Source organism: Mixophyes fleayi, chromosome 11 (assembly GCF_038048845.1).
Source record: "Mixophyes fleayi isolate aMixFle1 chromosome 11, aMixFle1.hap1, whole genome shotgun sequence".
Lineage (NCBI taxonomy): Eukaryota > Metazoa > Chordata > Amphibia > Anura > Limnodynastidae > Mixophyes > Mixophyes fleayi.
The window spans coordinates 10,609,175-10,625,060 of record NC_134412.1 but is presented as its reverse complement, the minus strand read 5'-3'; the positions used below and the strand labels follow the sequence as shown (position 1 = coordinate 10,625,060).

Below are 15,886 nucleotides of genomic sequence, written 5' to 3'. Positions count from 1 at the left end.
TAGATTAATTTTGTGACTTTGTCAGATATTCAGACAAGAGTTCAAAGTAAAGGGGCTTATACAACGAAGGGGGCAGGTCACATGTCCACGCAAAACTGATAAATAATTATTTCCCCTGATGCTGTCTACTATTTCATTGCTATGTAAAGTTTTCTAAGACACGGACATTCTCCCAGTTAACTCCAAGTTTGCTTCTAGAATTAAAAAGACCAATTGGAAAGTCTATAAAAAGTTCTATTTTGGCTCGTAAATCACTTCTTGTTTCCTATGTACAGACCCTCCCAGGTAGGACTGACATATATGACGCACATTTCATTAATCCTTACATTCCCTTATATGTGATTAAATAGAAACCATAGAATCAGTTATAACCATGTTTTAAAAACCTTAAAAATATCTTAAATGGCTTAAATGATGATCTCTGTGAACAGACTGCTCATGTTTTGTGAATTGATTCAAGAGTTCTGAATCTGCAAAATCTGAAAAAGTTTCCAAATTGTTTTGTCCGTCTTATACATTTTTATACGTGTTTGACTAGAGTCAGGGCGCCTATAGTATTCATTTTCAAAAGAGAGAAAGCAGGGAATTAAGTGGTCTGAGTTCTATCAAGCTGGAGCCAATCAGAGCACTAGAATGTTGACAACAGCAAACAGTATTGTAGGTCTGTAAACACATATGTGCCCTTGTGTAGGCAACTTTAACATTGAAGGAGCAAAGAGTGGTGGAAGCACGGGTATATTTGCAAGGAAATAATGCACACACCATATACTTGTATTTCATTTTGTTTGGAATGTAATGTAAGTATTTCACTAGTGTGGATCAGCCCTTGTCTAATTATTAATCTGGCTATGCTAGTACCTCTCAAATACTCTTTTTCCGAAAAAAAAACTTAGCTACCCTCTAGAAGATGAGACTGAAAGCTCCAGGTGAGAAATAGGTCTATACTGAAGCTATAATCCACCTAACCTACTGTACTTTTACCATTAAATGTACTTGTAGACAGGGACACAACTTCCAAAGATACAGGGACCTAAGCTTTATTGGGTAGGACTCCCATGTGTCAGAGTTCTCCCAATGTTAATGTAAAACTGCAAATCACAGGTATATTACTGCATGCACTCATTCAGAAAACTACACCTCCCAGAATGATGAGTGTGATGAATCAGAATTATAACCCCATTATCCATTTTGGATAACAAAATAATTAATTACATATTAACAAGAGATGTTTTAAGATTGCATAAGATTTACAGCTTAACTTCTTATTAATATCAGAATTCCATATCTCTTTTTTATAGACGTATAGATTTAGAATATATTGACCTCAAAGATCACCGGCTCTGCTTGCCCTATTGATTTCACATATTTTAATCTATATTTCGCTTTTAGTTTTAGTTTAATTAAGTTTAATGAAAGTTCATTTTTATTATGAGTGTGTGTTTTAAATCTACCATTTGGGTGATAAAAACAGAAAATTGTTTTCCATTCCTCTGTCTCCTCCTGTAGATGACCATATTTCTTAAATGTTATATAGAATGATAGGTGTGCCTCCCATAAGTAGTATTTTCTCTCCTTTCTCTTGGTTACTATACATGTCTATATACTACAGAGAGTGCAGCATAAAGTAGAAATATTTTTCAAGACTAAGCAACTTACAGATCACATATCTTTATGTTACATGTTATTCTGACATTAAAAGTATGAGTATTTGTGTGCTACATGAAAAAACAGTCAGTATTTAACTTATGCGCATAACAGAATACTAATTTGCAACCCCTTGCATTGTAACATGGTTTTGTCCAGGAGACTAAATAAGAAGTTTCTCAAGTTAAGATTCTTAATGAATCAGGCCTAAGGTCTTTATATAACACATGAATGAAACATTCATGATTTGCAATATACACTATTATCACCAGATCTCTGCTTTTCATCTGTCAAAATTATCGGCTGCAAGGTAGTCCATAAAAGGCAAGTGACAGCTCAGGTCTTAATTCATTGAGAGATGTTCAGCGGAGCCCGGCAATTGTATTGGACAGCCTGTCTTGACACAGCACTGTGTTAAGTGCTGAACTGTAAACTGGCCGTAAATTCTGTGTGACAGCTTTATCTCCGGCAGCTGAAGTTTAACCACAGGAATGGAGGGACACTGCTCTAATCTCCTCATGCTGCACAAATCTTATCCGTTCCAGCCAGCACACAGAGGGTTAAGACTACATGTGCAGGGGGAGAAAGAGGGGGGAGCAGCCAGTACCATCCATATCAGTCTCTTCTCTAAAGAAAAACAGCCGCAGACAGTTGACAGAGACCTTGGATCATGACAAGATCAGCAGCAGGCAGACTGAGTCCTGTCACTCTGAGATACATTATTAGCTGATAGTCGGGTGAATTCATACACACTGTAGGATTGGAAGGTGATTGGTAGGCAAAAATTAAACAGTACGACCAACCAAACGACACGATGATCGGCACTTTGGGGCAACTTTAGATTATTGTGTAAGTATACACACTACAAGATATCTGACCAAACAGTCGGATGTCGGCTGATTTGTCCAATTATTGGACGAAAAACCTGTAGTGTGTACCCAGCTTTAGTGTACATTTATGTCTTCTAAAGCATCTAACCTGATCAAGTTGGATAAACCCTTATTGCATATCTACTGATTTTTGTATGATAAGTGTATATCTCTATAAAAGTCTATTGTGATTGCTTTGACTAGATAATCTGCTGCAGCAGTACTTAGTGTAATTGTCTAATTAACCAGTTAGCAACCAGTTGTCTTTCAAAAGTATTTACCCACTGAAGCACTAGTGCCTAACTTGCCGACGAGATATATCTATTCAGTGACCAATGTGTTGGATTTATGTTTGCACATTGCTGATATTGTTGAAACAAGATTTATAAATGATTTATTTTGTGAATAACAGTGCATTTTGAAGGTCTCATGGTATTAGTTTCCTACACAACTGCTACTTTTCTGCTACTGTGTTAAAGCCTTACACCACAGCAAAGAGAGTAAATCCATGAGTTTATGCAGTCTTAACCCTCTGTCCCTTGCTTCATTCCAACACCACTGTGGGGACCTTTGCCTCTCCACCATACCACCATGCCAATGGAATCCTATTGTGCCAACCATCTGCACATTTACATTTGCACTTAATTTTTTTATAATTAATTTTTCCTGTGGCATACTAAGTAGGAATAGACCTCTACCATCATCAGCAGCTATTTATATAGCGCCACTAATTCTGCAGCGCTGTACAGAGAACTCACTCACATCAGTCCCTGTCCCATTGGAGCTTACCGTCTAAATTTCCTAACACACACACAGGCACACACACACACACAGACTAGGGTCAATTTGTTAGCAGCGAATTAACCTACTAGTATGTTTTTGCAGTGTGGGTGGAAACAGAAGCACCCAGAGGAAACCCACGCAAACACAGGGAGAACATACAAACTCCAACATAACTGTTTCACCTTATTTGGCACACAAAGGGAAGAACTACAATGATTTTGTTGCCTCGATAATTTTCAGGTCACATGGGTCTCTCAGGTTCCACTTAACAATGTTACATCTAATCTTAATCCCATTGGACTATATGGAACAAACAGAGATAACTAAGAAACATGATAAAAACATGTTTAAAACACACTAACAAACAATATAAAAACATTGTAAAAAAGAGAGAGGAACCGCGCAATGTTCTGCTCTGATAGACTTCTCTTGAGATGGAACATTTTAGTAAGAAAAGAACGTGCCATCCGGTATAGGCAAAATGAGGTAGTTCATGCATTGCAATACCCAGCACGGAATCACTGAACTGTTTCGTTGTGTTTTCTCAAGAAGGTAATATTTTCAAAACACACTCAACACAGTTTTCATTAATCAAGTTATGTGTTACACACTGTCATTGATTTTTTTGCTTTGTTTTCTTAAACATGTCATTGAACCTTTATAATAATTGCTAATCATGAACATTAATAAGCAAAAATAGTTTATGCTTATAATTATTATGTAAACAACCAGTATGCTGAATGGGTATTAAAAAACATTATTCCATAAGTAAAGTTTATGGTAGCTTTGCAAAGCTTTGGATTATTGCCTAAAATTAGTATAGCTTATTACTCCTTTTAGTTTAGTTGATGTTTTCGATGCATGTGGCAACTGTGACAAGTCATGACAAGAAGTCATTAATCAGTAGTTCATGATGTGCGATTTTTTTCGGTGTTATTGCTATTGTTACAATGTGCAAAGTTAGATGTAAAATAGTAGTAACTAACCCTTATAAAAAGAGCAACTGAGTTGAAAAATCAGACTCCATCAATGGGTCAAGGCTTTCAAAGGTCTCACATGTTCCACCTTGCAGCTTCATAAATGACTGCGTCTCTTGGATACCCAGTAAACTCTCCCAGTGCGTAGAAGTAACAGAAGAGGTGCATTTGCAATTCCTCCGAAAAATGTCAAGTCTGTGAATCCAGAAGTAATTGGGGATTTAGACCTCATAAACAGTGAACTTGCTTGCCAAAGTGGATTGTCCCTCAAGAACACCTTTGAAAACAGTTTACTCGTCAAAGTGAGTGAGACAGACATTGTAGATTTTCCATGCTCCATCCAACCCAGTCTTCTTCAGACAGACAGCATATTGTCCACTAAAAAGTTGCAGGCATTTATAGTAAGCAGTGGTGACCCGAGCATCGGCATTGTGTACATAACGTTGTATGACCTGATGGATTGAATGAACGCTGACCTCATTTAAGTAATCTTTTGGGGCCGTGTTTTACTTAGTAAACCTTATAAACCAAGAAACCATAATTATATATAATTGTATGATTGGTCACACAAAGAGTATATTTAATAGCCGTATATAGGATCTGATTTAAATAGGACAATTATACTTATACTAGGAAAGATCACACCAAGATCAGGAACTTAACTTACGATGTTAAATTCTGGAAGCTTTACACACTAATTTATTTGTGCAATGGTTACATAAAATTACATTCTTTAGATCCTTGAGTGCTAATGACAACTGGGACTCGTCTTCTAAATGAACCACTAAAATTCTAAGGATGAGGCACTCTCGTACTCTACATTTAAGGGATTCAGAAACCTCCCAGATCACTTCCAACCATGATCTGTGAGTTTTCTGACTCTTCTAGAGGAATGAAATCTTTCCTCTTTTAGAAACGTACGTGGAAGTGCATACCAGTGTCACACACACAGTCTACTAAAGTCAATGGGTTACGCCAGGGATAGGGGGTGGCCTTTTTAGAGCCGCTGTCTCCCGATCCCTTGCACTTGGAAAGCTGAGGGTACCCTTTCTTGAGAGAGGAATTTCACATATTTCTAAGAATGATAACTCTGTTTCTTTCTAAGGGTGATAACTCTGTTTATTTATTGCATTATATAAATAAGTGATGAGCCCAAAAGTGCTCAGGACATGGGTGAGAAAAGCCTCAGGGGTGAAGTGTTATTTATAAGGGGAGTGTTTCTCAGAGTGTTTTTCAGAGCCACTCCTTAATTCCATGGAGGATATCACTTGTTACATAAGAAGTAGACTATCCACATAGATAATTTAATTAACTTTCAATAGGGTTACACTTCACAAAACGACATGCAAAAGTGTTAGGTACATTCAAATTGAAGAAACTCGAGGGTAAATGTATCAAGCTGAGAGTTTTTTGGCGGATTTGAAAAACCAATCAGATTCTAGCTATCATTTATTTAGTACATTCTACAAAATGATAGCTGGAATCTGATTGGTTGCTATAGGCAACATCTCCACTTTTAAAACTCACTGAATAACTCTCAGCTTGATACATTTACCCCTTGGTATCTACATGTAAATTGCTTATCTCCTAGAATTAAGTCCTAGATAATAAAACCTTGATTATTTTTTATATCTGAATTGGTTGTAGGGCAACTTTTTTAGAATAAATATGTGTTTAGATCAAAGTATAAGAACATTCAAGATGGAGTTTACTACCCTAGGTATGAACCACTTGTGACATTAAGTCAATGTAAGTTCATGTGAAATGAAGGGTGCACGTATCACCCAATATTAATATACATTTGTGTTTATGTATTTATATTGGTGACAAGCAGGTCCACTTTATTATCCTTTAACAGCTATGTATAGTCAATGCCAACCAAAGAGAGTGCTAAACCAACAGCCGACATTCATTTGCTAGTGGAGACTGTCATCTAGAAGAAGAGGCAAAAAGCTATCCCATTGTTGATGCCCTTTATCTGAAGTGAGTCCTTCTACGTTGCCCAAATGGTTGGAACTAGTTTTGAAGCTTGATCTGACCAAGTGCAGGATTGTAGGCCTACTAGTCCTGTAAGTAGGTATAATTTTTGTGTATTTACTTGTAAAGAATGGTAGAGCCAATGCTCAATTTGGAGGGGGTGATTGTCCGTGCTGATGGCCAGTTATAGGGCATCATGGCTTATCACAGAGAGAAACTCCAATTCTGTGCCTCCCATCAACATTATGACTGGGTTACACTAGCCACCAGAATGCAGTAATGGGATCTACTATCTACACACATAAAGAGATCTACTATCTACTATTCCTACTGGGTTTCCCATAGCAGAATATAGCCAGCTTATCAATTGTACAGTAGTAATACAGGTGGTCACTTCCTCAGAATCAAAGAGGTATGCTACACTCTCCACAGCATTTTCACCTCCTACAACATATTTAGGAAAAACTGGATACCAACATAGGGAATGAGAAGAAGCTTCAGCAGTGTCAGTGAAATATATTACAATCTGTCATAAAACCAGAAATAATATAGGCAGTCCCAGTAATAAAAATAACATATGGGGTTACTCTCCCACACTACCCCCTTGCTAATCCTTGGTTTGTGCTAAATCGATCATTCTCAAGGGCTAGACTTTGTTGTTACATTACATTCACAGACCCTCTGTTCTAAGGAATGGAGGTTCTAGTGATAATTTCCTCACATTTTGGCACTAAGAGCTGCATATTACAGACATGAAGTGTCATACATGTCTATGTCCTAATTAAATTTTTCTCCATACAAAGCACATGGTTACAGCATATGCTCTGTGCACCACTTACACAGCTTCTAAATGACTTGGGGAGGAGTGGAAGGATTCTAATGGTGAGAAGTGAGCAAATAATATCCTGGTCATCGGAATGGAGAAAGTGGTCATCATAATGGGTCTTTCTTAATTATAAATAGGCATTATAATGCTGTGGGATTGTGTGAAAAGAGTCCCACATTTTTGTCGTTTACACAGCCTATAAACTGGAAAGCATGTGGCAATTACATACTAAAGTACTGTATTAATTAATAATATTAATAATTAATTAATTAATACAAGTACTGAAGTACTTGTTTGTAGGAATGAAAACAGCTGACAATGGATTCTCCTGTTAGCAAATGGAAACGGTGTTACCACAGCAGAACTTCCTTTGTGAAGCCCTGTACAGCAAGTGGAAGAAATTGTAGGTTCATGGGACAGAGATAAAAGCAATGATTTTCTGCTAAAAAATATTAAACCCTGCAACCAGAGTTAGTATCATTTCTATAGAAGTAGGTATAACCCTGCAACAGGATGTATCTCAATATTTTAATTAGACTTATAAAATAGAAATAAAATAGGGTTAGTCTGCCTTTAAATCTCACACATTGGGTGACAGTTCTTCAGGAACTCACTGCTCAATGAAAAAATGCTAGAGAAGGTTAATACACAAAACAATAATAAAAGTTAACTCTGTTTCATATCTACACGATCTTCCTCTCTGGATATGTGTAACATAATTGCAATATGGGATAAAACCAGCAAAACACTTCAACATTTCACCTCTTCATAATTTATTACATAGGCAGCTAACAGGAAATCCTAGACCTTTGTGCATCAGGATTTGAGAATCACATATTTTAAATGATAGAAGGTTTTGTGATTTCAGTAACTTCTAACTTCTTTCAAGTCTTGTCTCACTTCACCCAAGACCTATTGCCCTAGGCTCCAGCTTTTTCTTGATCCTGTAGGTCAAGGAGCAAAGCAGTATCATTTGTACTGTATTATATAGTCACAAATAAAAATATGCTCAACTAGAAATTGTGCATTCCAAATGTTTGTCCCACTAGGCCCAACAACTCCTATAGTACAGAACAGTAAAATGGGCAAAGACCATCAAGCACAAAACGAAGAATAAAAAATATATCAATTGAACAAAAAGTATTATTCTGCTACCCCTCAAAATAGTGCTGCCATAGGCAGGTGCCTCCTTAGACTTATATGGTAGATCATCATCATCATCAGCAGCAGCTATTTATATAGCGCCACTAATTCCGCAGGACTGTACAGAGAACTCACACCGGTCCCTGCCCCATTAAAACTTACAGTTTAAATTCCCTAACATACACACACACAGACTAGGGTCAATTTAATAGCAGACAATTAACCTACTAGTATGTTTTTGGAGTGTGGGAGGAAACCGGAGCACCCAGAGGAAACCCACACAAAAACAGGGAGAGCATAAAAACTAGATACCACTTTAACAAGGAGGGGTGAGTTAGGTGAATCATATACACAATGGAGTTGTGAAGAGTTTTCTACTTCTGGATAATTTACATAAACATTGACACAGGAGACATTGTTAGAATAAGATCATTTTAAATTTGAAAATAAAATAATACAGCCTTTAAATGACTTTCCCAGTTGATTAAAACAAGGGTCATATATAAACCGTAAATTGTGTAGAACAGCAGTACCTTATGTGCTTAGGTGAGCTGACCTGTCCCCTCAACGCGTTTCATGGTCACAGAACCACTTTTGAGGTTTCTATTTGACTTTTATGTCTGATAATTGATTACTTGAAATATTATTGTTTGGTAGTCATCCAAATGTCCTATCATTAACTACTACTTCTTTTACAGGTATCTCAATGAGCAAAAAATACAGAATGACTGTTCCATCTGTCAAATTTATTCAAGCAAATATAAAGGATACAACATTATATTTGCAGCATGACCAAATTGCATTTAGCGAGTTTAAGCATTTCCCTTCCTGCAAAACAAGTAATGATGAAAAGCAGTGTTTCCCAAATCCAGTCCTCAAGTACCTCTAATAGTGCAGGTTTTCCAGGTCACAAGTGAAATAATTAGGACCACCTGTGGATCTGTTACAATGTGTCAGTCAGTAATGACTACACCTGTGCTCCAGCAAGGAGATATGGAAAACCTGCACTGTTAGGGAGCCCTGAGGACTGGGTTTGGGAAACCCTGCCTTATACAAAGGAGTTGTTGCTCATAGCAACCAAACAATTCTATCTCTCATTTATCTAGTTCAGTGTTTCTCAAACCCAGTCCTCAGAGAGCATTAACAGTGCAGGTTTTCCAGGTGACAAGGGCAATAATTAAACCACCTGTGGATCTGTTACAATGTGTCAGTCAGTAATGAATACACCTGTGCTCCAGCAAGGAGATATGATAAACAAGCACTGTTAGGGAGCCCTGAGGACTGGGTTTGAGAAACACAGATGTTAAGCAATGTATCATATTATTTATTATAATAAAATCCTGGCTTCCTTTAATGATTTTTAGAAGTAAGTGATCTCTTTCTACATTTTTTGGAGAATAAATATAAGAGATTCCTATCAGTAATTTGCATTTTCAGGAAGTCCCAGCAAAGATCACAATTTCTGAAACAATGAAGGAGCATATGGGTTAATTGACAACTCATTGTTCTTCTATTCCGGTGATTTCCTAGGTTCCCTTATTCCTGTGCTTCCCCATGATCTGTGGGTTACATTTACATGTTAGACCCTCATAGCACATTGTTCTTGAGTTCACTGTAATCTGCATCACATTGCAGCCTAAGCTAGGACAGCACAGGGAACTCTGGGAAAGAGGAAACACAGAACTCTGCAATATTAAGCTGTAGTCAGTGCCGGAATGTCCAATATAGAGGACTGTTACTGAGAGACATTGTTGCATTAATTAATAACTTCAAATAGGTGAGGAAGCTGTAGTGAGATTATTAAGATCCGTTCATTGTATGATAATATAGATACCTATTCTTTTCAGCCAGTGATGATAATGTGCTTTGTAAACAATGAACAGGCTTGGGAGATAAGGTTAACAAATCTACAGAACAAAATAATAATAATAATAATAATAATAATAATAATAATAATAATAATAATAAAAAAACAAACACATAAGAGTCAAACTATAACAAAAAAGAAATAATCAAATGTTTTAGCTACACGAAACTTAAGACATCATGTTTTTTAAATTAATATTACTGTTTTACTGTTAAAGCTTATTAACATTTCTCTTAAAGGGATGAATTCCACATTGAAAAAAAAACTGACAAAAAAGGTTTCATGTATCAGGTTCCTGGAGTGACAAAACAATTCCTCCTCCCTGCTGTAGATCACATAGATTCTGACGCAACTAATTCTGCATTTTACCTTTTTCAAAATATTTGTCACCAAAATAAAAAAAAATTAATATAGGATATAATTCTACTAATAAGCTGTGAATAAAATACGAGGCAAAAATAAACCTAAAAGGTACCTTATTTTTCAGGATTTCAGGTATGTCCTCTGTAATGTCCCCTCTGAGTGATGAACACTGCTTCTCTTCAGGTCTGCAGCCCAATAACAGACTTGTTCTTCTTCCAATCAAGCAGAACAATGATGCCCCTCTGCCCTCCCTCTCTCAGCTTCCTGTCTTTGCTCTCCTTTTTCGGTATGAAAAATCTTTTATGCTATGTTAAAAACAGAAACTGAAAAACTATAAAGAGAAAATGCTTAAAGATTAACTCTACTTTTCAAAGACTCTGCGATAGGGTGCCTAGCCCAAGATTTTTACCTCCTTATGCCTACAGTCATCTTGCCCACGCAGACGTCATCATATATCCAAAGTAAACTTCCTCCCAACTCCCTTATATGTTCCAGCAGTTGTAGAACTAAAAGACCCAGCGTACAAGGCATGCTGGGGCTTGTAGTTACGCAACAACTGGAGGTTAACAGGTTGTATAACACTGGTTTGCTTACATGATGACAAATTGCTCCACCATTCAATGCTCTACCTGCTGCTGCCCTTAGACAACTGTCTTTGTTGACCCCACAGTGCTTGAGGCTAAATGCAGTTAGATAACACTGCCAGTCTGCTCAGCATGTAATAACAGAGGTGATTGGTCAGTGCAGTGCATGACTGTGTGTGGTCCATGATGAATGCTTTGCACAGTAAAGTATATCCACTGGCAGGGGTGGATTAGGATGTAATCAACTCCCCCTGAGCAGAGAAGCATAAGTCAGCAATCCATATCACCTTTTCCCAATTGGCCATGCAATCATGCAATGGGGATAAAAGTCATGCCGGACAGTTCCCCAAAATCGGTACTTTATCAGTCCTTTTCCAGCAGAACCAGTTGGAAGACTGGGCTGCTCTCATCTACCTGTTCTTGCAGCTATGACTACCTGCTGATGGAATCTTGAGCTTATTTACTGTTTCATCAGATCCTGGAATGTTGGATTCCTGTTTGGAAAATGGATAGTGTAATGAGTGCATATTCTAGGTCACCCTCCACCCAACCTGCTCCAACGTTAAATCAAACGCACCCGCATTTAATAATTAAGCCTCCTTCACCCCATAAGCCCCAGCATTAAATTAATATCATTCATGTTTAATAATTATGCTTCCGTTCCCCCAATGAGCCCCCACATTAAATTAATATAATTTATGATTGATAAACAGGCATCCTTTCCCCAAACCTGTCCTGACATAAAATTAATAACAACCACATTTCATTAATAGCCGTTTGAATATATTAATTGCCCCACTGATCCCACATTACATAAGTACCCCCCATTTAAGAGATCTCACATTGCATTAATCCCCACATTTAATTAAGAGCTACCACATTAATTCCCCCTACCAGCCCCAGATTTTAAAAATTTGCCACCAAATAAAATTATAAACCCTTACTGACCCTCATGTGACAATAATAAACCCCACACAAACCCCCACAAGACATTAATACCAACCTCCACATAACATTATTAAACCCCAATAGACCCCATATAATATTAATGCCCCCATATAATATTAATGACACTCTCATAACATTAATAGCCCCCATACACCTATATATTATACTTGAAAGCTGTGGGAGATAGACTCCTCTGTCTGCTTCCCATGCAGTCTCTGTACCAGCTATATGTGCGGAATAAAATGGAGTGGAAAGGAGAAGGAGAGAGGAGCGGAGGAATGGATAGGTAATCTGAGGCGCAGTTCATAGGTGGCTGGGCGCCATCCACCACAGCGGGAAAAAAGTGCAGTAAACTCAGCAAACATGACACAATATGGATCATAATGACCCAAGCTCCGCCGAGACGGACGGCTCACTTATATGCATGGGGTCAGTAACATTGGCTCCCTAGAAACTATTTTATAGTGTTGACAACTAAGCATAGAGAAGGTTTGTCCCATGCACCTCATGTGACCATTCTTCCTATTTCTTGTCATTCAAATTTCCCATATTAAGGCTGAATTCTTTTAATGAAATGTTGAAATCAGAGGACCTGTTTCTTTTTTCTAACCTTACTCTGTAACTAACTACTGACGCTCAAACCAACATTGAGTTGTGATTGGATCATATTGCTCCGCTTAGCACTTTTCCCATTACAATCTGGTTGGAGCAATCTGTGGCACGTAACCACATGTGTCAAACTAATTTTCCTATAGATCAGACGCTTGTGAGCAGCGGGCTCGTATATCTTTCTCATTTTAATACCCAGTCTTACTTTACTACTGGGCTTGTTCCCAATTGTGCACAGTAAAAAATAATAATAATAGCCAGATATTAGACAAAGCAAACTGCAGACCCTGGCACCACATATAGACTAAAAATAAAGCCTGTGTTTTTCTTTTTGCATGTTATACTTCAAACGTGCAGTGATGTGTGTCACAGCTAACATGTGTACTTCCTCTTTTACTATAATATAGACTGTGCTGTTGTACAGTAGTTTATTGTAAATCCAGTAACATTAGTTCACAATATATAGCTGGAAGCTACTTACTGGAATAGCATACGTCTGTCACATAGGCATCACACATATATATATATAGTATGTATAACCCATATATATTAATCACGTGACACAGAATGTCATACATAGCATTTACATTAGTTACATATGACATACAAAACACATGTTACATGGATTTTAGAATAATAATCGATATTAGTTATATATGATACATCAATTGGGCGCCTCTGTTCCCAAACCTGCCCTTTTTTTTAACATGAAATATTTAACTCATAAGAGGTAATTTGCTACAGGATGTGCACCGCAATTGGCTTTGTTTTTGCATCAATGCATCTAAATGGACTATCCATTACACTTCAATAAGTATGGGCCCTTCTATAATCATGCTAGCTAGCCTACTGGACTGTCAGCGGAATAATAGATACAAGGCACAAACATGGGACACCAACAGCTCAACTGTGCAGTGTTCTCCCCAGCACCTTTTTCCCGGGTGCTTCACCCCGCCGTTTTTACTTGCCATCCGGCTCTTGGAGCCCAACAGAGTTCTATTATAATAGAATAAGCCAGGGTTTCCCAAACCCAGTCCTCAGGGCTCCCTAACAGTGCAGGTTTTCTGGATCACATGTGATATAATTAGTACCACCTGTGGATCTGTTACAATGTGTCAGTCAGTAATGAATACACCTGTGCTTCAGCAAGGAGATATGGAAAACCTGCACTGTTAGGGAGCCCTGAGGACTGGGTTTGGGAAACCCTGGAATAAGCCATTGTTTCTCCTCTTATAACAGGCACTATGTGAGCACTACAGCCAGCATTGTGTGTTAGACCATTGACCACCAGTCTGACCAGTCCTGGCAGGTATGGGCAATAACCTCCAACATTTTTCATTATTATTACACTGCCACCACCCGGCTGCTTCTTAATGCCACCCGATTGGCAAATTTTTCTGGGGAGAACACTGCTGTGGTATAAATCTACTTACACAGGTCATTGTATAATAGCCTTTATGGCGCAATTACAATTGTGTTGGTCTTTAGCAATAATTTGGAGACACCATTAAAGTTGATTCCAAGGGGTTATCTCATTTCTCATCATCAAGAGGCAGCTAGCGCCCAGAGGTCCGGCTCTGGGTATTTGGTTTCTGCACCAACTGCAGCAGGAAAAAAAAAATCGCAAAACACTGGTCATTAATTAGGAAATTGCAACTTGATGACATTTTGAAATAGAAGAAAATAAAGTAGAAACTGATTAAGATTGTTAAATTAATCTGCTAAAAAGGAATTACCAATACCATCCTGCCCTATGCATGTTACACCATAGAAGTACGATAGCTCTGTATTAGGAATAGATAGAATGTTTGGCAGTTTAATTTTAGTATACATTAAAATTCCATACATCAATAAAAATTATCATGATCTCAATGGATGTAAGTGCTGCTTTCTGCAGGAATTGTCTTTCTCGCTTCAATTCACATGTATGATTCCAGAGCCCTGTGCACCCCCAGCTGTACTGGGATGAATAGTGACTAAGAATGTCCTCCAATTTAATGTCCAACTTAAACTGTGATTTTGGAAGCCACCTTACGCGTTTCATGTTTGCAATTTCTTCAGGGGTATGGTTTCCTGCATTGGAATGGTCATTTAAACATCATTAATTGATATGACAATACTATTGCCATGATCAAGAGATATAATCACTTAATGCAATTTCAAAGTACCACCCCAAGTTTCAGCCCTGTCCGATAAACTCCTAGAGGTTCAGGAGGACACGCTGTTTAGGTCTGAACCAATTGTTATACTCATGAGGAAGGATGGGTCTTGGAAAATATGTGCTGAGATATATAAATTGGGGATTGTTGATTTAGGAACAGTTTAAACCAGACTGTGATTACATGTAAAAGGGACAGAATATTTACAGTTATGTAGTCTTGTGGGTCCCTGAATATTTTAACTCAAAAGTAAGTAAAATGCGCATGACACAATAATATATAATAGTCCAATAATCATCATCTTCATAAACATTTATTTATAAAGCATCAGAAAATGCTGTAGCATTTTACAATTGGGGACTAACACAGTAATAAATCAATACTGGGTAATATAGACAGATAGGTAAGAAGCCCTGCACAGGAGCTTGCAATCTTTGGAGAATATTGCAGCTATAAAAATAGTGATATTGCTTTATTCTGATTCTTTAATACCATAGCACAGTGTTTCCCAAACCCAGTGTTCAGGTACCCCTAACAGTCCATATCTCCTTGCTGGAGCACAGGTGTCTTCATTACTGACTGACACATTGTAACAGATCTACAGCTGGTATTATTATGTCACTTATGTCCTGGAAAACCTGCACTGTTAGGGGTCATTGAGGACTTGGTTTGGGAAACCCTGCCACAGCATTACTACTACCAGTATATTGCCTAACGCTTATTGAGCATGGGTGTTTGGGTTTTGGTCAAGAGGCCCAAATTATTTTCCAGCACTGAATGTGCCAGGAAAGTACCTGCAGATCAAGATGGTGGCATTTTCCAGGGCCAAAAAGTGTAAGTCAGCCAATGGTCGAACTTGGAGAAATTGAGAGCAGCAATTACTACATGTGGCTTATGTGCATACTTTACAGTAAAATGCTAATGTGATACTTCATTTAGCAGGATAGGTGTTCTATCTAAATAAAATAAAGTGGACTGGAAGAATGGGAGGGTGACCAGAGCTTTTCTCCTTGTAAAAGGACTTGAATACTTTACCAGCTCAGTGGTCCAGAGATCAAGTCTTGTCCCTACTGTCCCTATAATTATAGAAGGACCCTCTTTGCACTCTTTGTAATTTTGCCACTGTATAAATGGTTG

General features: G+C 37.8%; 1 protein-coding gene across 2 annotated transcripts in view; it reads right to left on the bottom strand.

Moving 5' to 3' along the window:
• Positions 1-11,180, bottom strand: part of LOC142107842 (B-cell receptor CD22-like) — a 39,611-nt gene extending 28,431 nt beyond the window's left edge. The window contains exon 1 of one of the 2 annotated variants that reach the window (XM_075191475.1): positions 10,562-11,180. The gene's annotated coding sequence lies outside the window, so the exon portion shown is untranslated. The remainder of the gene's footprint in view (positions 1-10,561) is intronic. The other variant, XM_075191474.1, reaches the window with a different exon arrangement.
• Between the last annotated feature and the right edge of the window lie 4,706 nt (positions 11,181-15,886).